Source organism: Lagopus muta, chromosome 3 (genome assembly GCF_023343835.1).
Source record: "Lagopus muta isolate bLagMut1 chromosome 3, bLagMut1 primary, whole genome shotgun sequence".
NCBI classification, from domain to species: Eukaryota; Metazoa; Chordata; class Aves; order Galliformes; family Phasianidae; genus Lagopus; species Lagopus muta.
This window is the reverse complement of record NC_064435.1, coordinates 7,767,042-7,793,215: the sequence shown is the minus strand read 5'-3', so window position 1 is coordinate 7,793,215 and position 26,174 is coordinate 7,767,042. Positions and strand designations below refer to the sequence as shown.

Sequence of the window (26,174 nt, the reverse complement as noted above, 5' to 3'; positions counted from 1 at the left end):
ATGGCAAACTATCTTGTGAACTCATCCTGATTTTCTTTGTATCAGATGTTGACAACTATAATTAACTTATTTTGTATCTGGAAAACAGCTTTGACTTCAGGAGTGGAGGAAGTTCAGATTCATTTTTTTTAGGCTTTGTAAACTTTTTTACAGTGGTGGATAAAGTGAGTGTCAATTTCACCTATATTAACAGTGCTTCATCATCAGGAGAGAAAATAGATCTTTCTCAGCTAAACTGGCAAATCTGGTTCAGAACACATGAAAGGAGTAGATTTGTAGTGCTGGTGTATGTTGTTTGGAGTCTTTTTAAAGCTGGAATTTTCAGCACAGAATAAAATAATTTTGTAAATTGTCTGGTCCTAAGTTATATACTTCTGTTATCTCAAAGAAGACTAATAATTTTACTCTAATACACAAAGAGTCTATCTATTCTCCAGTTCAGAACTTTAGCACTTGCACATTTTCAGACAGTGGGTCAGATGATGTATAAGGAAAAGGAGATGAATGAATCTAGTTTGGAAAAATGAAGACCAAGGGTGTGCAGAGGAACTTGCTTCTGTCATCCACCATCTGATAGGTTTATAGAAAGGACAAGAACAGATTCTTTTTGAAGGTTTGTGGTAATAAATCAAGAGGATAAGCTACAAGTTGGTATGTGGGAAGATGTGATTAGATGCAAGTGAAATATTTTCTACCGCAAGAGTCAAATATTGAAGCAAGGATTCTAATGTTGCGGAATCTCTATCTATAGAGAGAAACAAGGCTTTAACAAGAGGGTCCTGAGCATTCCAGCATAACTTGGCATGTTTGTAGTAGGAGATCAAGAGAGGTGTTTTTTAAAGGTTAATGACATCCTGAATTTTCCTTTTGTTGCACGCATTAGAAATCAGACCTGGATGCTTTGTGTTGTCTAAAAACACCATATACCATATACCACTCTTTCAAACGTGAGTGGCAATAAGGCCCTGAAGGAGATTAGCAGGGCTCCCATTTCCAATATTAGATCATTTACAGAATGAGGAAATAGTGGTCACAGCAAATCCAAGCTTGATCTTAACTCCAGCCAAGGTTTACCAGTCTCTTTATTTGTGCTTCCAGTATAATCCAGATAACAGTAACCATATCAAAATTTATTAAGCATTCCAGGTTGAATTATGCAAAATTCAGTCCAACAGTGATGTTTCCTAAAAACACAATAGTAAAATTTTTGTTCAGGATTCACTTTGTAGTACAAATGGAGGAAAAAAAAAATCCTGTGGTTTGAGCGTGTATTCTGAAGGCATAGTCTCTGACTTGCATTTAACTATAGAGCATCAGTTCATGACTTTGCATAGAAATTATTTATGTAATTTTAAGCATCTGAGAAGTTTTATTAAATTTAATGCTTTATAGTAAGGATACTTTTAAGTACTCTACTAAGCTAGAGCTGTAACAGCTCGTGCTTAAGCAGCAGTAATCATGGGACTCAGAAGTGTCTTGTACAATATTCAGCTATTGGAATACCATTACTGCAGCTACCTATTGAGGCCTGAGTTTCCAAGTCGTTAGTTATCACTGTGTGTTTTTGCTCAGAAGCTATTAAAATTGTTAAAGGGCAGCTTTATCCTGCTACCGGCTCGAATATTAAATCTCTGTTGTATAGCCTTCATAAAAAAGAGAAGGATGAAGATGCACAGAGAATTGAAATTTAATAGTGGACATAACAGGCACCTGAATATATATCCCTTCAAGTAATTTGGTGTTTTCTTAATCTAATTTGATTCAGTCTGAAACTGAGAGTAATATCTATTAATTAGCACCATGCTGTAGTTCATTATCAAGGTCAAGTGTGAGTATCTTTTTGGAAATGAGTTTTGTGGCTGTATCATAAAAGAAAATCTATTTTAGCTTGAAACTTCAGCAGACAAATAGTAATAGTTGGTGCTTATAAAACATTACTGCCCTTGCAGATTGTTGAACTCAGTTTTCTGTTATCTGATGACACTTCTGTGTTGCTGCAATTGTCAGTTTGCAAGATTCTTTGATAAGGCTATATATTTTTGTTGGCATAAGAAAGTAATTTATTTTTAGAGGAAGAAGAAAACTTTCCTGAAAAAAAAAATGATGACAGGTGCTGTTCATGAATCTGATTTCCGTGCCATATCACACTCTGTATTCTCATTTATTTTTGTTTCCACTCTTCACAAATGTGGAAACTGGCATGGTGAGTCTGTAATTGGGAAAGTTTATGAATATAAATGAGAAAAGTTTGGTAGGGCAGGGAGGAGATTTCATTAGACCAAATATGCATGTTCCCAAACAGGTCTATTTTTAGTTTGCTTGCCTTTGTTTTTGTTTTTGTTTTGTTGTTTTTGATGGTGATGATGCCTTTCTATCTGTATTAGATGGTTTAGTTGAATACATGACCTTTCTTAAGAATGGGAAGGAATGACTATAGAATCCTTTGCAAGACAACCCTTCAGTAATAACCAAGTTGCTAGGGGAAATGGAAGATATTACTCCTCCCATTTCCATTCCTAAATTCTTGGTCTTAGCCTACAGAATGCTCTGGGGAGTCAGGCTGCTCACTACAGAAATTGATGGAATGAAAGTGGGCAACCTGCCCACGCAGAGTCAGCAGAGTCCCAGAGGTTACAGAGGTTACAGGGGCTTTGAAGTCACACAGTTCCTGTTAAAATATTGACTCATCAGAAATTTCCACAACTATCTTTGAACATATATTTTTTTTTCTTCGATGACTGTTTACATGGGTGGATAGTGGTAGAACAAGGGGGAATGGTTTTAAACTGAGATAGGGAATATTTAGGTTGGATATTAAGAGGAAGTTTTTCACACAGAGGGTGGTGAGGCACTGGAACAGGTTGCCCAGAAGTTGTGATTATTCCATCCCTGGAAGCATTCAAGGCCAGACTGGATATGGCTCTGTGCAGCCCGGTCTGGTGGTTGGTGACCCTGTCTGTGCAGGGGGATTGAAACTACATGGTCATCATGGCCCTTTTCACCCCAGGCCATTCTATGATTCTATGAACAGAAGAGTCCAAGAGCTCGTTGCTTAATGAGCAGGTCCAGAGTGCTGCCCCTTTGCCCCATCACTGTAAAAATATTGGTATCACATCTGAGCCCAGGATCAAAAATAAAGAATTCCAGCAATAAGAATGGACTTTCTTGTTTCTTCTGTCTTTTACAACCCAAAGTGAATTACTTTACTTTTACCATTCCTGTATTCTGAAATATATCCAAAAGAAGTAACCAAAACAAACATTGCAATAAGGCAGTCTTTTGTTGATTTTTGTTATTTTGTAAGAAAAAATTGAAGGATATCTGCTTCATAATGCATTTTTATTTCAGAATTTATTTCAGAATTGAACTGTTCACTATTAGCTAGAATATTTCATTCATGAAGAAATTACTTTGCAGGATTTTTTCCTTTCTGCATGAGAAATATGGTTTTCTTTTGTTTTATTTTTCTTTATTTTATCCCAGTGTAAATTAAATCCATTTCAAAACACTACATTGTGCTCTTTACTGAAATTCCAGGTTTCCTTTTTCCAAGGAGTGATCCTTAAAATATGTTTTGCCAGCTGCATAGGAATATTATGACCAAAACTAAGTATGGACAGTGCATAGAATTGACACATCAATATGAATTTAAGTAGCAGAGTGACTTGTATTGAATTTTTTCCCTGTACAGGGATCAATAATTTGTTGACAAATTTAAAATGACTGTAAATGGCAAACAATCCAATTTTCAGTTCCCTGAAAGACAACACTTTTAGTAGACCTCAGACTTCTAGTACTTACAGACCTCTTCACTCTGCTGTGCAGAAGACTACTATATTTGGGATATTTTTACATTACAGCTCCATCTGTAAAGCACATGCTGTATGCTAGAATGCTGGAAGCTTGTCATTCAATTCTGCATCAAGAATTGTCATCAGGAAAATATACTATGGCTGCACATGAATTTACCCATTCCTTCAAATCCTGAGTTAGGATCTAATGAGACCTCACATGATGGTAGTAAATGCACTGCAGTAAGCATGATTTTTCACACCATCAGTATTGCTGTCTCAATGCAGATCAGACCAAAAAGACATTTCTCTGGAACATATTAAGGTATTTTTCACTGCTCCTGGTTTGTATTGATGTCAAGCTTAGAGCTAGCAAATGCAAAACCTGCGGACTGTCATTTTAATCCTAAGATTTTCCTCAGTTTGCTCAGTACAAGTGATTACTGCTTTTCATCCAAGAAGCCTGGGTAAGATTCAGAGCATGGTACTGATGTGTTATATATTGTTTGAATGGAATCTAAACTATTCAACCGTATAAATTGAAAACTCATTCTGAAGAATTGCTTTGCTTTCCTAAACCAAGAAAACAGTAAAATCAACCAAACCATTCAGGCGACTTATCTCTGGAAAGGAATACAATAATGTAATTCATGCTGTGTAAGGCAGACTTTAGTCTTGATGGATGGTGTTTGGTTGGTATTAAACTCTGATTTGCAGAATGGGAAATTCCTTGAGGAAGCAAAATTTCTTGCCAAAGTTGGCAGTATGAGAGCACAATGATTAACAGTGTACCAAATCACTCACTAATTACTCAGACAGCCATCAAACACATGCAACAGGTGGTTGGAAAACACCATGAAAGCAATTTATGGACCTCTTTTAAATTTAAAGTAGGATTCTATATAATTGCCAATATAATAGCTATATCTCTAACCCAAGCTGTCTTTTTAATAAATCTAGAAAACCCTTACCTGAACTAAGAAAAGCCAGTCTCTTTCTTTTGCCCAGTAGGCTAAAAAAGTCATCTGTATTTTCTCTCTGTGCAGATCAGAACTTCTTATAGTCTCCCCTTAAGCAACTCTCTGGTTAAAATTCACTGGCAGCTTTGCTTCAGTAAGGATGATGAGAGTTTGTTGACAAGGAAGAAGACTTCTTGAACTTTCTAAGAGACACTGTATCTCTACCAACTCACCTGTCTTCCAGTATGAGTTAGGGACAGACATGTTTCAGATACATCTATCATTCCTCCTACAGCAATGCCCTCTGTAGAAGGTGGAGGTATAGCAATGGCTTTTTTTTTGCCCAAGGTGCTACTTAACACTTTATTATATCCTAGGGATTGCTCAGATACTATCAGAATCATGGCTGAACAAAGATCAATTGTCACCATCTCAGGACTGCAGGGCTGCAGATAGCTGCAATTTGAATTAGGGTTTATAAAGTCCTATTCTGTGACTCATCGTATACAACAAAGAGTGTTGATAGAGTAGAAAAAGAGACCTGTAGATCCTCTATGTCCATAGTTAAATATCTACATTCATCATCCACTTAGATTTCAATTAGAGCTCTTCTGGCCAATAGGCTGTGCTTTTCAAGATGCATCAGTGATCTCTTTCAACATATGATCCTTCCTCATTCAATTTCTGCCTTCCCTAGGTGCAGAAAACCAAGAAAATCCATGCACTTTGATCAGAGATGGGAAATACAAACAAAACACAGGTAGTTATATCCAACTTCTGCCTCTACCACAGCAATAGTCATTGCATGAGTTGGAAGAGCAACAATGCCACAGTCAGATTTGCTAAGCAAGGGAAAATGCCTGCATTTGTCAAAAACATTCTGACATTATTTGATAGTAACATAGAAAAATTGAATTGGAGCAAGCAAAAATATTGCATAGATGAGCCTCAGATTTAGTGCATTTCATTCTCCAGGTACCTGGAGAATATGTCATTACAGTTATTCTGTATTTATTTCTGATATTTAAACAAAATTATTTAGCAAAATGTAATGTTTAATTTCAGAAACACTGAAATGTCAAAATTAAATGTTGCAATCAAGTTGTTAAAACATTTCCTAAGTGTTTCAGGCTTTAGTTTAGTTTACAACATCTAATTAGGACTAGCACACTCCAAAATGTCTATGGGAAAGCACTATTTGACTTAAAAGTGAAGCTACTTGGTTGTGCCAACATTAATCATACGAAATTATGAGTTTTCAGTCTGAGCCAATGTTGGGTAGAGAATTAGTGAGATAATGATGAATTATCTTCATTTAATACAAATGGAAAGCACAGTAAAACATTTGGTCACAAATGCAACAGAGCTGTGTCAGAAACTTCTGGACCAGGAGAAGCACTACAGGTAACCTTCAAACTGTGTGTAGGCAAGGGTTCCTTGTAAAGTGGTAGAAAGATGAAAGAGATGAACTTTCCCAGGAAACATCTGTCAGAGCTGAGCCAGAAAACCGTGATAAAATGGGTTTTATTTCAGAACTCAGTAATTAATAGGTTAATAGGTCTGACTGCCAGGAATACTCCCCCCAAAACAGCATGTATCTTTTCAAATTATTTCTATTGATTCTATATATGCCTTTCTTGCACCACTTTATACTTCCACTTTCTTCGGCCTTCAAATATTTATTGCTAGTCATGTTTCTTATTATTCACTGCCTCCAGGAACACACACAAAATTGGGCTCCTAATTCCATCTAAATTTGCCTTACCAAGCATTTTTAGTTTCCACAGGTTCCCTTCCCTTCCCTTCCCTTCCCTTCCCTTCCCTTCCCTTCCCTTCCCTTCCCTTCCCTTCCCTTCCCTTCCCTTCCCTTCCCTTCCCTTCCCTTCCCTTCCCTTCCCTTCCCTTCCCTGAACTTCCCTGAACTTCCCTTCCCTTCCCTGAACTTCCCTTCCCTTCCCTGAACTTCAATATCTTTCCTAAAGACCATGGAAAAAAAAAATCATTCTGGTACTCCAGTTTACACACTCTTTTCATACTTTGGGAAGTCTGTATGCCACCATATTATAGCCCTACACAGCTTTCTCTAAGCAAAAATGTCATGCCAATTGAGGTAATTTACATTTTCACTCCATACAAAGGAACATAAAGTTTTTCAAACAATTTCATTTCATATGCTTTTCTGAATATCACTCCTCATTCAGAGAAAAATATGGCATTTCATTCTTTTGATAATTTTTTTACATAAATTAAAAAAGAATAAATAACTAACAAAAATTATTAATGACTAAGATGTGTGCAAAATGTCTCTTCCCTTCCCCCACCCCCCATTCCCAACTTTTTTTTTTTCCAGAATATAAACTTTTGGGCAAGCATCCAAAATCTGAAGGTTTTTTGGGGAAAAAAAAAAAGTATTTTTGAAGTGAAGAGTTTGATTATTTGGGGAAGAAAACAACAGACAAAACAACATCTTCCAATTAGTGCTAATTTTCATTTCCCCTGTTATTTCTAATCTCTATGAGTTCTCTCTCCATTTACTTTGATATTCATATCCATAAAAGTTTTAGAGTTCTTTGATTTTATCTCTAAGTATGGGATTCCCAGATCATACAGTATAACTCTAATGATTCAGCAAATTGCGTTAATACAAACTCAACCTTCTGGGTGCTAATCCCAGAATCACAGAATAGTTTGGATTGGAAGAAACATTAGAGATCATCTAGTTTGAACCCCCTGCTATAGGCAGGGACACCTCCCACTACTCAAAGCTCAAAGCCCCATCCAGCCTGGCCTTGAATGCTTTCAGGGAGGGGGCATCCACAACCTGACTGGGCAACCTGTTCCAGTGTGTCATCACCCTTACAGTGAAGAATTTCTTCCTGATATCTAATCTAAATCTACCCTCTTCCAGTTTATAGCCATTAGCCCTTGTCCTGTCACTGTATGCCCTTGTAGGAGCCTTCTTCAGCTTTCCTGCCAGCTCTCTTTGTGTGTATTCAAGACGTGGATGGTCTTGAAGACCTTCAGACTCTACCACCTTGGTGCAACTCTGCTTAAAACCTAAGTGGATTTTCTCTGTAGCAAAATGAGTGTTTCATAACCTGCAGGATCTGTGGATTTGACATACTTAGAGACTCTCGTATTTCTCTTAACTATTCATCTTGTCACCACAATAACTCCTGCTCCTCTCTGTTCCCTGTCTGTAGGCAGATCTCCAGTTAATTAATGCTACTACCTGCAACAAATCCCACAGTGCAGGAGGTGATTTGTGTTACTGACAGCTTGCAGGCAGTAAAATAACCTTCAGTGGTCTTATGCATCAATCTATAAAGCAAATTCTTAATGTTTCTTCTGTCTAGAGAGAATGAAAATCTTCCAGATCTCCATGAAAGCCTTCCAACTTCCAATCTAAACTTGTCTCGCTGTGATGTGACACATGATTATAAATTGTTTGACATCTTCTCTGCCAAAAGATTATCTAGTCTCCCCAAACTGACCTCACCAACTCAGTGAGCCTGATTTTCTGATAGTTTGTGAGCATGAGCCATTATTCATGGAGGAAAACAGGACAACTCTTCTGAGGCAGAGCATAGGAATGAAAACAATCCTGCTCTCAAAGAAGGTACTGAATGATGGGCAGAAAAAGGTGCTTCCAGTAGTGAACAGATGGAGTAGAAGTTTAATGGGCAGCAATATTGATTTGGTATCACCTCGATTCATGTATTTTTAATTTCTCTTCTATGTATCTCAAGATAGAAGTTATAATGAGAAATGTAGTCCTAGATACAATCTGCCAAAGAATTTGCACTAATCTAAGTCCTAAATCCAACTTATGTTATACAGGTAGATAAAGAACTGAACACTCCCCTGTATTACAGAGAAAGAAAAGCCTAAGTACGTGTTTGCCAGACATAGAATTTGATTTAAACTGGTGTGGAAACTTGGATAGTGAGGCCTGGATTTGCTCTGTAGGAAGCTGTATCAGCTAATGTATACTGAAACTGTGAGATTTTTAGTACTGCTGCTGTTAGCTCAGTGTAAATAAAATCTCATTATTTTGTAATACAAGTAAATCCTGCTCATGGCAGTGCAGTTGATCAAAATCCTGCATGCCTGGAGAGCAATAAGGAAAAGCAGAACAAGCAATCAGTTTTTAATATCTTTCACTGGGGAGCTAGAGAATGAAGTGGTTGCTAACTTCCTTAGAATCATTAAGGTTGGAAAAGACCACTAAGAACATCTGTTCCAGCCATCGACCCATCCCTATCATGCCCACTAACAGATGTCCCTCAATGCCACATCTACACATTTCTTGAGCATCTCCAGGGACAGTGACTTTACCACTTCTCTGGGTAGCCCGTTCCAATGCCTGATCAGTCTTTACTTACAGCATGAGTTACTGTAACTTACTCTGAGTCTGACAGACCAGTTGAATGGCTGTTTGCTCAGTGTTGTTGAGACTAGAAGAATTTGAAAGAAATTTTTTTAAAGCCAGCAGTGTGGCAGTGAGCTGTTCCATGTATTCCTAGCCTATCCAGGCAATAACACAGATGTTACAACGGTCAGGACAAACCAGATAGATGCTGAGTATTAAAGGTCTAAAAATGCCTTTCCTTGTACATTAACCTTGATTTTTTGTGTTTTTCCTTATTATAATATAACATTAAACAATTTCAATACTATACAGAAATTTCTACACAATACAAATACAAAATACAATACAATACAAAAATGGTTAGTCTGCTCAGGTTGCTGCAGCAAGCACAATATCTGCTATTGTTCCTGCCTGCTAGTTCTAGCCTGCTGTGTAAACAAAGAGTAAACAAAGACCTCTTCAAAATCAAAGCCAAATTCTGTGTGGTATTTCAGATCTTTAGTTAATGCTGCTAAGCAACAGATGACCATTAATAAGTCTTGTGTCTTTTAGCCTAATACTGTTCAACCACGCATTCTGTGGTACAGCATTACAGACTAAATGCTGGAGAACTTCAATTGCTCTCTCACATGACTTGTATGGGGCTTAAGAGAGACACACAGTCACTTGTAAGGGTTGTTGGAGAGGGTCCAGTGAAGGGCTACAAACATAAAACCTCAAGGATTTTGTTCAATTTTGGGCCTCTCACTGCAAGAAAGACATTAAGGCTTAGTGGCATGTCCAGAGAAAGGCAATGAAGCTGTGAAGGTTCTGAAGTACAGTTCTTCTGGGAAGTGGCTGACAGAACTGGGATTGTTCAGTGTGAAGAAGAGGAGGCTCAGGAGAACACCTTACGGCTCTCTACAATTGCCTGAGAGGATGTTGTAACAAAGTGGCCCAGTTTATCTCGTCTATAGAATCATAGAATCATAGAATCACCAAGGTTGGAAAAGACCTAAATGATCATCCAGTCTAACCATTCACCTATTCCCAATAGCTCCCACTAAACCATGTCCCTCAACACAACATCCAGCCTTTCCTTGAACACCCCCAGGCTCGGTGACTCCACCACCTCCCTGGGCAGTCCATTCCAGTGCCTGACCACCCTTTCTGAAAAGTAATACTTCCTCATGTCCAGCCTGAATCTCCCCTGCCGTAGCTTGAAGCCATTCCCTCTGCTCCCATCACTAATGACACGAGAGAAGAGGCCGACTCCCAGCTCACTACAACCTCCCTTCAGGAAGTTACAGAGAGCAATGAGGTCTCCCCTGAGCCTCCTCTTCTCCAGGCTGAACATTCCCAGCTCCTTCAGCCTCTCCTCATATGGCCTGTGTTCCAGACCCCTCACCAGCTTTGCTGCCCTCCTTTGAACACATTACAGGGCCTCAATGTCTTTCTTGCATTGAGGGGCCCAATCATTACAGTGAGGGGCACTATCATTAGTCTAATGAGGTTTAACACAGCAAAGTGCAAGGTTTTGCACTTTATCCCATGCATATATACAGACTGGAAGGAGCAGTCCTTGAGAGTAGCCCTGCAGAGATGGACTTGCATGAAAAGCTTAACATGAGCCAGCAGTGTGCTCTTGCAGCTTGGAAAACAAATGCTATCATGGGCTCCATCAGAAGAGGGGTAGCCAGCAGAGACAAGGAGGTGATTGTCCCTCTCTACTCTGCCCTTGTGAGGCCCCATGTGTATTCGGGATTCTACAGGAAGAATTAGTAATGGTCTATAATCATCTATACTTTTTCAGCACGCTTTGGAAATTACTGAACACTTAATATTTTTGTTCTTTCTGATATTTTTGAAAATTAGTGAACCATGAAATGAAGAGAACTGTGAAAAAGGGTCATTTTCTGTGCCCTCTTCTGTGATCTGCAGAGCTGGGTTCTGATGAATCTAATAACAAAAGAATTGAACTTATGTAATTTCCATTATGAATCCTTAACTGTTGCAAATGAACGAAGTAATCCAAATTACTCATTCAACCTGTCCCGAAAACATCTTCATTATGAAATGAGAGACAGATAAAATAATACAGCAAAAAAAGCACGCTTCCCTTACTATATGTAGACATGTCATGATCCCAAAAAATATTTGCAAGGAAATCCTAATCTTTACCCAGCCTCATTGTTGATGAGAAAGTTGTACTAAACAAAACAATCTAGAACCTCCTATGACTAACCTTCCCTGCAGAAAGGTTTTGGCTGCTAGCAGTCTGTCCTCTGGGAATGGTCCTTTGTGCATCCTGTTTTTCAAATCATTCCAAGCATTATCTGAGACAATGTCAATTGACCTAGGACAAATATATGCCAGAGAACATACTAGCAATTAAACAGGTCAGATGACATGGCCTAGTTCTTGAACTTGAGACCCAGTCCTGTTTGTTTGCTATTGCATATGTGCCTTTAAGTATTCAGTGAACTGCCTGTATCTTCTGATGTGTTAGGAGACATTCTTTTCATTTACAAGGCTTTCACAACATTTCACTCAGATTGACAGTCATAGTACAACGTATCATTGGCTTTCTGTGGCTTTGCCATCACATAGAATCATAGAATCATAGAATCTTCTCCAGAGTGAACAATCCCATTTCCCTCAGCCACTTCTCATAAGACTTGTGCTCCAGACCTCTCATCAGCTTTGTTGCCCTTCTCTGGACATGTTCAATGTCCAGGTTTCAATGTCTTTTTTATACTGGGAGGTCCAAAACCGAACACAGTACTTGAAATGCAGGGATGATCATTTCCTTGCTCCTGCTGGCAACATCATTTCTGATACCAGCCAGGATGCCATTGGCCTTCTTGGCTACCTGCACACACTGGTGGCTCATATTCAGTTGAGCATTGGCCAACACCTGCAGGTTCATTTCCTCAGCACAGTCTTCCAGTCACTCTTTACAAGAATGTGGTTTAATACGTATTCCCTCATCATGCTGATGCAGCAGACAGCACGATTTATTGTCACACTTTCTTCACAGTAATACCTATTAGATGGATCCTTCTGCCAAGTCTGAGTAAACTTACACCTTAAAATTTTCTTACAGAAAGCAATGAACATTCACCTCATTTGGATAAAATTGTCAAATATTTTTACTGTTCTCCTTCTATGCATTTTGTGAAGCCTTTTAATAAGCTCGTTTCAGTGTTGACAAAATGACAGTAGGTACAAGAGTTACAATAAAATGTACATTCAGACTTTGAACCTTGCGCTGTATGCTGCTACCATCTGTGCGTGCTTAGACAATCAGAGAGAAAATATGCATTCACTGAAGATGTGTGCTATGGGTGAGAACAGGAGGTACAGTCTGTTGTTGGGATTTATTATGTAGATCTTCTCTATCTTGGATAACTTCAAGTTGGCAACTTCCATTTATTTTCTATTTTATCATTAGAAAGAATTGTTTTCCTCTGAGCTTGTATGTCCCATATAAATCTATTAAGAATGAATTTATTTTGTTCGGTGTTCACGCACATGGGAAAACCAAAATGAGTAATTATTCTGAGAATTTGTTTTTTGGGATTGAATTTATTTGTAGATTGAACATTAGCCTCTGGAGATCTTTAGTAGTAATGCTGACCTGCTTGTGACTATATTTTATTTAAAATATCATTCTAAATGCAACATTTTCTGTGCAATTGTAGCATCACCTTAAATTCCAATTGCTTGCCAATAGCCTGGTTATTTCTTCCAATATTTTTACTTTTAGCAATTTAAGTTTGTCTGACTGGTCTTTAATTCTCTGGTTCATTGTTTTGGCCTTTTTAAAGAGACTTCTTACCTAGGAAACTAGATTCAATTTTACTTACATTGAGCCATAATCACATCTGCGCTGTCTGCTCCTTTGGTGGGTAAGAAGTACAGCTGCAGATGGCAAGGAGCATCTACAAGCAGTGCAACCAAGTGTGAAAGAACATGAATTATGGGCATAGCTGAGTGAGTGATCTCTGCAAATGATTCTGGCTATAGATGGAGTTAACTGGAATCATAATCTACACTGGGAAATGGTGCCAATGTCCTCCTGCAAAGGATTACCTTCTTTTGAAAAGAAATGATAAATAAAACAAAATAAAATAAAATAAAATGAGAATAAACATAAATGAAGTCTATATGTGACAGAATGTTTAACTCATTGTACAGATTTCAGTTCAAGAAACAGAAATAAAGATGTTTCGAAGGTAAGATCAGTCTCCTGCAGATGAATGAGCCAACCATCAAAACAAGATTTGCAGTGTTCATGCCGAAATGGGCCATGGGTAAAAGAGTGAGAAGGCAGGCAGGAAAGTCAAAATGCTTCACTAAGGACAGGAATAGACTTTTAAACCAAAACAGGTCCAAAGTCTTTACTGTCTTTAAGTTTGCTAGCACCAGAGACAGTTTTCTAGATCTCTGATGGGGATTTTGTGAGATCTCATTTGTTCGGCAAGTCCTCTACTGCTTAAAGCAAACTCAAAGCTGCATTATCCTTCATATAACCAAGGTGCTTTCTCTCTGTTGATGACATTAATGGAGTAATTACCTTGTCACAATCTTGAGGATGGTTTTATGAGTCACTGCCGTAAAAAACTTGTCCAGGGCAGAAGTCCTTCATTATACAATGGGGGCCTTCAAGTAGGAATAGACAACATGCAAAAATAAATAAATAAATGTTTTTTTGTTTGCCAGATGATTAACCTTTTGTAAACATATTAGTATTTTATTCAGTTTCTGTACCTAAAAAATAGGGATTAGTTGGTCCACATACAAAGGCAGGGTTCAACACACCTCAGTGACCTAAAATGTAATCATGTCTTCAGAACACGTCAGGACTTTAACATCTCATATGCAAATGTATTTTTTGTGGAATGAATGGAAAACTGGGACCAAAAACAGTTCCAAAAATCAACAATCATTCTAAGGATTTTACTCAGCAAAGTTTTAAATCAGTCCTGTTGTCAGAGAAACCCCCAATTAAGTGTACAAGACCAAGGGCGCTAGAAGATAAATTACTCATTTATTCTACACAGATGATCAAGGCAAAGGGCTAATCACACAAGTGTAGGGGGCCATCCTCACCCAGAACTTCAGCTGACCGTTTAAATGCATGTTTCTATGGCTCAGACCTTTGGTCCTCCCTGGCACATGCAGCACCGCTGCTGATCTGGAGCAGGGATGCCAGGTAGACAGAAGTAGCAGAGCTGAGGCAGTAATTCCCATGAAAAAATGCTACACACCCAACTGGGGTGGAGGTGAAGAGAAGGGTGAGAAAGGGTTAAGGCCTCTTAGTATTCTTATCCCTGTACAAGTAGCTCTGTACAAATTTAGCATGTACTTCACAACACACTAAAGCCTGCATTCCACAGAGCCTGTGCTCCAGGCCTCCATGACCACTTGCAGAGGTGTAGGCTTGTTTTGATCCAATTTATAGGAGGGAGAGGAGATTCTTTGATATATGTATAGCCAGCATGAGATTAAGGAAGAATGGTTCAAATGTTGGTCCAACCAGTTTATTACAAATCTTAATCAGGGAGATGGGGAAGGGGAAAAGGGTGGTAGAAAAGATAGGAAATAAATGCAAGGAGTCTTTGCAGGAAGCAAGAGTGAGATAGTCACCACCGTGGATCCAGCGTGATTCATAGTTCAGTCACTGATCTTCAGTAGTGGTGGGTCATTGGGCATTGTTGTTCCGTTGACAACGACAACTTCTCAATGGTAGTGCCAACTTATTTATAAGTCCAAAGTGGTCGAGTCAGCTCTATTTGGAGTGACAGATCAAATCCAAGCTCTCCTTGGAGTTGCAGCTTCTGGTTCTGGGATCTCAGCAGAAAATCCTTTGTTCCCATCTTCTGGATCTTGCCAGCAGATAAGAGGGAGCAGGGATGCCCACCTGCATCCTATTTTTCACAGGACACGATGGTGTCATTCCCCAGTTTTTCCATACCAAGCTGGAGCTGTTTGGTCACAGGCCAGATCTTCCACCAGTAAACACTCCTGAGCTCTCTCTTCTGGAGGCAAACAGCTCTGAAGGAAGGTGCTTTCAAATGTCCACAAAGTGATGTTGATTGTCACATGGTAGCACCCATCACTTGCCTCCTCAATAAATCAGAGTCTTATCACAAGAAATACCTCAGGAAGCAAGCTTTGAGCCAGAAAGCAAAGAAGGGTTCTCATAAGGCTGTAGATTGTAACCATTTGATACAAATCTGAGGCACAGGAGCCAACTTCATTGTGGTTAGGTAACCAGAGTAAGGCTCAGAATCATAAAAACCCTTGTATTTGCTTTTCTCTGCACAATTCCTCATCTTTAAAACTGGGATAACACTGACCTTCCTCACATGGGGGTTAGGGAGAGAAATCCATTAATGTTTGTGCAGTGAAATGAAAGCTGGAAGGTTAAGTGGTTGTTGTTCATGCCAATAATTCATCATACCGGGTACAAAATTAGAGTTGACAGTGACCTTTCCTTTTTCAAATTCCTCTTTTGGGCCAGACTCTGATGGCTGTTCTGCTGGCATAAATCCAGAATATATACATTAATAACAGCAGAATGGTTGTATATTTACAATGTTGGAAGCTAAGCAGAAAATTTTGCTCTCTTTTTAGATTAACTTTTATTTTTATTCAGATATCAACATTTATACAAATTGTCTCGAGCAAATAAATATTTTTTGCTGTTATAATAAAGCTTATGATAAATTAATTGTCTCTCATTTCCATACATTTCCTCGTTTATGCAATTGCTTAATAATTATTTCTTTGCCTAAGAGAGAAAAAGAAATAAGAGAATATTATATAGAATATTATATATGCATAAGGAAGTAGTGTAGAATCTCCTGAGCAGGAAGGGACCTATGATAATTATCAAGCCTAAAACTGGAATCTGCACAGAGCAACCTGAGAGTTAAATCACCTATATGGAGAACCTATATACGTGTGATAACTTTATTTGTACAGATATAGACCTTTACATGAAGCTTCACTCTTCATTTATGCACCACCTAAAATTTTCCAGAATCATAACAATAATTATGGCTCTTGGCTACAGCTCCTGTAATAAACGATAGTTTATTTTCTATTTACAGTTTTGCAGAGAAAACTGTTCTTAATCTTAAAGTCAGCAAATTCCTGAGTTAATGAAAACTTGCTATGTACATATATAACATATATATGCTTACATAGCTTTGCCATATTGTCTTACTGCTTTGTGTCTTTTTTTTAATTTATTTTTTGTTTTATTTAGATTGAAACACAGCAACATAAGACAATAAGGCTAGAAGCAGAAAAAATTCTTTTTAATTAAACAATTGAAGATGAGGATGCAACATGGCAAGCAGGCAAGATCCTGGATTATTTTGTCCAGGATGAAACAGTCTCACATTAAACCAGTCATTGTCAGCATTCACCTCCCTTTTTAAAGAGGAGTGTAGCTCTGCTGGTTCTGAAGAGCATGGAAGGATACTTATCCCTGACAGTTTTATCAGAGTTGCACGCTGTCTCCATGGCAGCACTGGAAATGAACCTGCACTGGAGGAAGAGTACTCCTCCAGGCTGCATATTAGGAGACTTTTATCTCAGAAAGAGTGGTGAGGCATTGGAACAGGCTGCCCAGGGAGGTGGTGGAGTCACTTTCTCTGGAGATGTTCAAGAAATGTGGAGATGTCGCACTTGGGGACATGGTTTAGTGAGTTTGGTGGTGATGGGTTGATGTTTGGACTAGATCATCTTTGAGGTCTTTTCTAACCTTAATGATTCTATAATATGCACCAAAATGTGTACCACTGCAGGATAATTTCTATTTCTGCCTGTAGATATTTAACTGACATCACAAAAAATTGTGTTGAGACCTATGAGTCCCAGAAATTTTTCACCAATGCTCATCAAAATCCTTCCTAAACCACATGATCCAACTAAAATCTCTGTATACTTGACTTGGATGAAAAGTGTTTAATGCAGTGCTAATAGAATTGCAGGGACTACAACTCTAAGGACTTTGACTGTGGGTGGTTCACCCTATCACTATACTGACATGCTGCCAATACAGTTTCTACCTATGGAGAGCATGGATAACCCCCTGGAAGTTTAGTCTGTTTTCTTCTTGCAATGGTCTGAAACTTCGGATTGTGTCTTTACCATTACATTCAGTAACGTCAGGGGGGAGCATTTGTAGATACTGGAAGCCATTGTCTCATGGGCCTCAATGTGGCTGTGATTGAGGTCATGTAGACCTCCATCAGGAATTTCCCAGACACAGGCCAGGAGATGGACTGTGTCCTTTCCCAATAGATTCTTTGGATGTCACTACCCTGATCTGTATGTTAAGAGGGTTTAATAAAACCCTCTTATGGGTATGTATGTTTATCCATGCTCTCATGCCAGACACATTTAATTCCTTAGCACAGACATAACTTAAACTTCCTGGGGATAAAATGATAACAACAAGAGAGACCAAGAGTCTATTTTACATACTGCAACAACAGAGAATGTTATTTGTGATCTTAAAAAACTATATGTACTTCAGTGATGGGTGTTATATTTCTCAATGTAGAAATCTCGCTTTTGCAATTAATATTTCTCTATATTCTTGAGGGATACTGGGGGGAATATAAGCTGTGGATGGAATAGAAAAACCTTAATGAATCAATGTCACAGCATTCAAATGCCTGAAAAACCTTTTCCTTTTACATCTCAGTTAGAAATTAGAGTGGTAAGAATGATATAAGCCCGTTAATCCCACCACAACCTAAAAAGTCCCTGTTTGTCAGCAGATCTGAGTAGCTGATACTCAGCCTACCCCATTTGAAATAAACCACATTTATTTAAAATCCTTTCACAGATATTGATTCACTGAAGATTACTCTACCTGTGCAGACAGTATTTTCTTGATGAGAAACCAACACAAGCTGTAAAAATAAAATCCTTAGAAGCAAGTCTAGCTAAAATCTTTTACACAGTATGCTAAAAGATGCCAAGTATGTTTTGTATTCTTCTGAGAAGAGGGAAATCATTGTTAGTCCTGCTCTTTATATTTATCTGCCCATCATGTACAAGTGATCATTCTTTGCTTCACTCAATGTTTAACCATTTAAAATGTGAGTCATGACAAAAGTGCATCAACAGCAGAGGAGCTGACTCAAAGCGGCTTGAGACCTGGCCAAGTGGAAGCTGCCCCTCTGTGAGTAAAGTAATGCTGTTTCTCCTTGAATGTGAAATGGATGTTCAGATGTTTCTGTGAGCTAGGACACAGAAGATGTGAATTCCTGGAGGAAGGAACCAAAAGAGGACAAACTTACGACTGAGTGATTGTTTCAAAACTGGTGTCAGATGAGTTGACTTCCAATGGGTTACACACATCTACTGTGACAGGGAAGCAGTGTTGAAGAAAGTAAAAGAAATTAGGAAGCCTGATGGAAGAAGTGGTCTGGCAGGCAGCCTGCTGGCTGTACGACACACTCGGATCACTGAAGTTGTTGGCATCTGAATGTTTGGCTTAAGGTAAAGGGAAATTTGTGGGATTGGCTCAGTAACCACTCCTGGACAAAATGCTGCTCTCCCACAGCCACAGAAAAGGATGCAGATAACATGGGACGAACACTCCTGCTGTGGTTATAATTAGTGAACTGCAATCCTCAGAAGAAAGTGACCATACTACGTCTGTCCATTTTCATTACAGCTCAGCACTAAAAATATCTTGAACCGAAGCTGTGAACAGTTTGATACTTTTAATTAAGATTCGAATGTTGAAGTTATTTAAGAAGAAACTGATAAAACCATGTTTTCAGATATTCTAGAATTAAATACATAGGTCACTCTAAAAGTAATGCCTCTTATTTATTTCCATGAAAACTACAGTAGACACAAAGAAAACAATAACAGTGTTGGATAGAGTAAATCCTAACTTATTTTTTCCTAGAAAAGATAATGAACTGTCATGTTATTAACTTGAGGCCAAACCAGGAGTGTAGGGTGAGCATACAATTTACTAAATGTTCAGTTATTATCAGCTTGTGTGTCATCTACTAAATGAACTTCCAGGAAATTTGTGGCTTAAGAAAAGCTTCATCATTTTGTAAGTCTGTTAAAGAAATGCCTTTTCATTCCTCATTGATTTACTTCCTCCCATTTCCTTAACACCACCCTTTATTTGCCATGTTGTGGGCTGGCTGTTGCAATGCTCTCGGACTCGAAGACCTCAGTCTTCTGTCAAGTCACACAAACCCTTCAACATTTTCAGTGGAGATGAACCTCATCTGTAACCTGGAGATGAAAGTCCCCCTAAAGTGCCAGACCAACATGAAAGGAGAATGAAGGAAATCACTGACTTTCTCTGTTTCTCGTTTGGAAACCACATCTGGATGTAAACCTAGCAATTAGATTTCATACAGTACTGAAAAAGAGAAAGTCATTAACACTGCTGCAGATCCAGACCCTGAAGGATTAGAAGTTATTAAAATGCTATTCTATGTGGAAAATTTGGAAGGGATTAGAAATCTCCTAAATTTATCAACTTTTCTCTTAATAATGTCTTATTTTATAAAGCACAAACAAAACAAAGAAAATAGTTTAAACTTTCTCATCCCAAACCAGAAAATCTGAAAGAATAATTGATTTTCCAAAGTAAATGTTGGACTTTTACTTTCATCAGATATTCCTTTAAAATGACCGCTCTATTTTGCTGTACAGCTATACATGCTTTATAGTCAGTAACTTACTTTGTGTTTGCAGAAGGGTTGTTTGTAATTGGAAGCAGCACTTTTTTTTTTTTTTTTTTTTACCTCATCCTCATCCAGCTCATCACAAAAGCCCATTGCCATGAGCTGTTATGCACCATAATACAGTCGGTGTATTTCTGCTTTGTGCCAGCTCAGTACGTTTCCTTGCTGTGGAGTAGAATAGCTCACTGAGCACCCATCCTGCCCAGATGAAAAAACAGGTATGTAAGCCATGAGCACAAGGATCTTTATGTGTCACATGGGCATGACTCCTTTGCTTCTAAACTAAGTCTCTCTCTGATTCACCTTGCCAGGTGAAATCAATGCAGATAATGTCTGGGTGGGAAACATTTTGTCACTCACTCTTGAAACAAATGCCTCGAACCCTGAAGAAATGCTTAAATGGCATTCAGTGCTCCAGCATTTGTAGTACAAGTCATCTAAAGGGTAACTCAAATTAGAAAGAAAAACCTGATCTCAGAGCTGTATACACTCCAATTACACCCCCGTTTTGCATTCTGTGTTCCTACATTAGTCAGATACTTTTCTAGGTCAGTTGCATGTTACCCAGCCCTGCTGATCTTCCTGGCCCAGTAATAAATATGCAGAGTTGTTTCTCACTTCACTAATTTCAAACTCATTCATGGTTTTCCTCCCCTCCCCTCCTCCCCCCTTCACCTTAAATGAGAAATATCAGCCTAAAGGACTCCCACAACATTTGCTGGATTGCAAAGCACTGTGACACACATATTCTTGTTGAAGATCTCTCCTTGTGCTTTCCTTTTATTTTCAGTAAGCCGTACCTCCTTCCAGAGCCAGAATATCTCAGAATCACTTACCACCTGATCTGGCAGGAGGATATACTTCATATAACAATATAGCCAAATGATGTATAGAAAATAAACTTAGTATCCTGTCTGTTTGTTTTGCCAGCACATCTTCTCTAGCTCTGTGCTTTGCTGTGCCTATAAAGATTGCTTGCCTAGTCCTAAATTTATTTTGATATCTCTTTATTTTTTTTCATGCCCTTGGGAGGCTGATATTCTCAGTCTTCCCTTCAGGGTGGGATCCAGTACCCTTAAGTCACTGGAAAGTTTAGTGGAGATTGAATTGTAACCTTAACATATTCATGAGAGCTCGTCTACCTAAAGAGACTCCTAAAGAAAATGTAAAGAAATCAATATTTTATCTTGTATTTTTTTCTAAATCTTTCATAAAATCTATAGGCAGATACAATTAAATGTATTGATATCATTTGTAAATATTTATCAAGTATGACAGTGTGCATTTACAAAGTTCCTTCTGTCCATCTTGTGGCTCCAGAGAGAAGTTTCTTTCTCTAAAATTAGATGCTGGGATTAATATTCTCTTTGAACTAGATTTTTTTTTTTTTTTTTTTTTTTTTTCCCCATATCCTGTCAATTAGACTGGAGTTGAGGTCTGAGGTAGAAATTCTGAACATATACATTGTTTAAATGTAAGTATCTACTTGAGATATAGTTTCTAAACTCTTGCAATGGCTAAGGGAGGTCTGAACTTAGGTTCAGCTGCTGGGACAGAGGCATTTTTTTCCATGACTGATACCTTACCTGGCTTCCACTGACCTATTCAGCTAGATCCCATGTACTGTCAGCACCATGAAGATGTCTCAGAGGTCTTTAAGCACTTGAAGTAGCTGAAGGCAAGGTGAAATACTCTAAAGATCCCAAAAGGACAACAGGTCTTTAAAAAAATGACTGCACTGTGTAATACAGGAGCTGTGTCTGGATCACATGCAATAGGATTCTACTCATTAGTTACTGTTTCTCATCACATCTTAGGCAACTGAGGTGCCTTTTCTGTTCAGTTGTCACACTGGAAAGGCACAGACGTGCCATAGGTTCTTTGTCCAGTCCTCATGAGACTGGAAGTACTCTATTTACACATGTAAAATAACCAGCAAAGAACCAGTAGGCTCCACATGTACATAGCATGCTATTGAATGGGTACATTTAGGCAAATGAATCTGCCCTTCTGACTAAAATATCTTCATTCAGAGCTGCATCTCCTTGGTTGGTGCTGTCTGAGTTTCAGGAGGCTAAAGTAGAAAGAAATTAATTCCTGTGATAGATTCCTGCTCAGGAAATATTACCGAGTAGGGATCAAAATAGAATAAGTGCTCTTGTGCTGGTTTCAAGGTGACTACAGCTGGAATCCTTACTTGCATGCTAATTTATCTCAGATCACTCCTAACAGAGTACCTAGATCACTACTAAGACTGCTCAGGTACCAAAATTAGGTGTGATGAACCCAACCTCAGGTCTATTAAAAAGTCACGCCTACTTGAAGAGTATCCTCTTTGTCACTCGGAAGCATTGTGTGTGCACTGTCTAATAAGTATGTATCAGCACAAGATACACTTTGCAGTGTAGTACTGCTGAATAATTTTAATTGCATTTGCAAACAACTGTAATCCCAGTTCTTGAGCCCCAAATTTTGTAACTACAATAAAAACGCTACCTGTCAGGAAAGACTTTGAATTACCTGCCAGAGAGAACTAAGAATGGAGGTCCAGATACTTAAAGAGAGTTCAAAAACTGGTCCAAAAAGGATCCTCTTAGCCAAGACGAAATGCAATTCTTTGCTATGCTTGCTATTCCATTTTGGTGCACTTGATATGTACTGAGATCCTATATCTAACGAGAAAATGGCAGATTCATTTGAATATCATGCATCATCACATTTGCCATTGTTGCAGAACTCATTTAGGCTGATATTTAAAAAAAAATAAAAATAAAAAAATTGGGTGGAGAAAATGGAAAAAATAGCTACAAAAGGACTGGTTCTAGAAAATTGACTAATTCAACTCCAATTATTAAAAAATTATATATATATGTCTCCCTCTTTGGACATCTTGTAGAAATAATACATTTTTGTACTCCTATTTTTTTTTTTCAAGTGTGTTTTTGATGTTTATTACCAGGTTGCCACAGGACTTCAAAAGCAAAGGATAAGAATTATACCTAGCGTATTTGAAATGATGTGTTCATTGAAATAAAGACACAAATACAGAAAATAAAAACATATATTGTTTTGGTTCTAAGAAGCAGTAAGAATGTATGACTTTGTCAAGAAAACAAATAAGAATGTAGATGTACCTTTCTAATTCAAGGGTGCAAATGTATGCCAGCTGATTTTCAAAATAATAAAATATCTTCCTTTAAACTCAAATGGTGCATTTCAGTTTTGTTATTGTGACATAAACCAAAACATCACTTAAATATCAATAAAACAAACATCTTGTAAAAAAATAAACAACAACAACAAAAAAAAACCCTGCAAAATAAACCACAAAGAAAACCCAAGAGTATCAGCAAGACATGACTTCTTTTCCAGTTTTTATTTTCCCCCAGAGGATTACCCAGAAATATATGTTAGTGTTTTTATTGCAAGCACACCCTGAGTATAAAAAATAAATTTACTTTGGTTGCAGGGAAAACTTCAGAAATCTTGAAATGTTTTATGCAGGGATAGAGGACAATTTCAAGGGTACTTTGCTAGTGAATAAAGCCATCAAATGTAACTCTTGAAGCTTTTATATCCTACACTAGGAAAGTCCACACCACAGGAATGTGACTGTGAGTCTGCAACCTGCTAATAAGAGCTGCTGATAATTTAAACTTCATAGAGTCATAGAATTGCTCAGGTTGGAAAAGACCTTAAAGATCATCGAGTCCAACCACAAGCTAACCATCCTACCCTAACTCTAACAACCCTCCACTAAATCATGTCCCTGAGCACCACATCCAGACGGTTTTTAAACACATCCAGGGATGGTGACTCAACCACCTCCCTGGGGAGCCTATTCCAGTGCTTAACAACCCTTTCTGTAAAGAAGTGTTTCCTGATTACAGACCTAAACTTACCCTGGTGCAACTTGAGGCCATTTCCCCTGGTCCTGTCACCAGCACCTTTCAGATATTGGAAGAGAGCAATAAGGTTTCCCCTCAGCCTCCTTTTCCCCAGACAAAACAGCCCCAGTTCCCTCAGTCTCTCCTTGTAGGCCACATTCTCCAAGCCCTTCACAAGCCTTGTTGCCCTCCTTTGGACCTGCTCAGCACTTCCATGTCCTTTCTGTACTGAGGTGCCCAAAACTGAACACAGTACTGGAGGTCAGGCCTCACCAGTACCGAGTACAGGGCAGGATGACTTCCCTAGTGCTGCTCACCACACCATTCCTGATACAAGCCAGGATGCCATTGGCTTTCTTGACCACCACACTTCTGGCTCATATTCAACTGACAAACTTGTGAAGTTCTTAGGGAATGTTTAGTACTTATCAGAGTGTACAATGCATTTTCTAAAGTGTATTTCCTTTTAAAATGTTTTTGTTAAGAGGGATGCAAAAGTCATTGGAATACGTTGAAATACCCTGCAAATCAAGACATAGTCTTGTGCTTCTGAGTTCAGGCTCAGTAAATTTCAAGAGACTAAAAGTTTAGTTTCTCTCATAAGTGGTTGACTCATAACATGAAGATGTCTACTGATACTCATTGACTAGCATGGTAATTTAGAGAAGTAATTTTGGCCTGACGTCTAATCTTAGTGATTGATGCTGCCTACCTGTAAAAAACATTTAATCTATGGTTTTAACAGTGCATGAAAGTTTCACAACTCTCCCACCTACCAGCAAATACAGATTATCAAAGGATTAGAAAACATGTAGAATTGCTCAATGGAGCAATTCCTTGGTGAATTTTTCCAGTTGGGAAATTTACAGTCTTCAGAGGAACCATAGGAATTGATATGCATTTTATGAAAGAAAAATCTATTTCAAAATGTCAGTAGAGTGGTGCATAGCTGGGCACAAATTTTTAAATTATTATTAATTTTTTTTGCCTTGTTCTAGTGAATTATAGATTTGTTTTTTTTAAGCAAGATACCTTGCAATAAAAACAAGTGTTGTTTTTCAGTTACAACTCTATGTAAAAAGGGTAAAATGTTTATTGACTGAGAAAATACATCTTCAGTACTCTGGATGTGAAACAGCTGCACACATTTTGTTACAGTGATATTGTGAAGTAGACTTCCTTAATCCCCTTGAACTCTTATTTCTTTCAAACAAACTGTAAATTTGAATACTAAGACTTTTTATGCTACAGAATCTTAAATGGTTAGGAGACCTCTTCTCAAGCCAGTTCACAACTTATCTCAGGGTTGAGTTTAATAGGATAAGCAAGATTCTTCCCTCGCTCCAGCATCTTGGACTGCAATAAGCTTGGAATACTGTTTAATTAAGAATGACCGTGAAGCTGCAGATGTCTTTAATAAGTCAGTGTTGATAATTAGAGGGCATATGTTGCAGCTCTGGAACATGTGAGAACAGGGTAGTGGTTAGCTAACATTGCATCAAGACAAATAGAAATCTTTCCTCCTTTTATGAACATTTTTCTCTAATCATTAATTTAACAATCTAATATCAATACTCACAAGCTCAAACCTGATTGCCCTTTGATTATCTATTTCATCATCACTGCATCCATTGCTGTATCATTTCTGGGTTTTCAGGCTGGAAAATCAATACATACATTATCTGTATATATATGTATATATAAATAATATATACTGATAGGTAGAGATAGAAAAATGTATGTGTATGTAAACATATGTACTAGCAAAGTTTTAATTTCTGAAATCTTAAATTTTAAGAAAAACTGTCTTTTAAAATGTCTGAATAAATAGTCTTATCTCTGAACAGCAATATCACTTTTTAATAGTTCTCAGCTAATGTTAACAATAGCTCAAGGCACATGACCACACAAATGCTTAACATCTGTTGCTGCAGCAGCTTTTGGGTATCATTAATTTCCCACTTACAGATTACAAAACACTGCATTACCTTTTCTGCCTCATCAAAATTATGAGCAATTGTTGTAATTGTTGTGTATCTGTGCTCCCAAGAGTCAAAGCACATCACAGCTTTCATAGTCATCAGGGTGACAAAACAGAACAAAAGTTTTGGAGGAGAATGAGGCTGATCTCCAAATATCTGAAGATCTCTTTATATGTAGAAAATAAAAGCAACAAGAAATATGTTTTAAGTTTTTCTTCTTTGACCACCTTGTTTATTTCATTACTTCCTCAGACTCTGGTGTAACTTAGCTGTATTTAATACAAAATATCATCCATTAATGTGATTTTCCCAAGTTCAGCTTGGTCCCATGTTGTTAATGGTATCTAGGAAATATTCCTATGGAATTTGCACAATGCCTCCCAAAGTGAATTCCACCATACACACATGTAACAGAATCAGTCTGATGAATCTAAGGCCCAATACATAAATTTT

General features: G+C 38.0%; 1 protein-coding gene across 1 annotated transcript in view; it reads right to left on the bottom strand.

Moving 5' to 3' along the window:
- NDRG1 (N-myc downstream regulated 1) overlaps positions 1-25,786 on the bottom strand; it is a 342,384-nt gene extending 316,598 nt beyond the window's left edge. Inside the window, exon 1 of the mRNA XM_048939708.1 lies at positions 25,782-25,786. The gene's annotated coding sequence lies outside the window, so the exon portion shown is untranslated. The remainder of the gene's footprint in view (positions 1-25,781) is intronic.
- Positions 25,787-26,174: the final 388 nt, after the last annotated feature.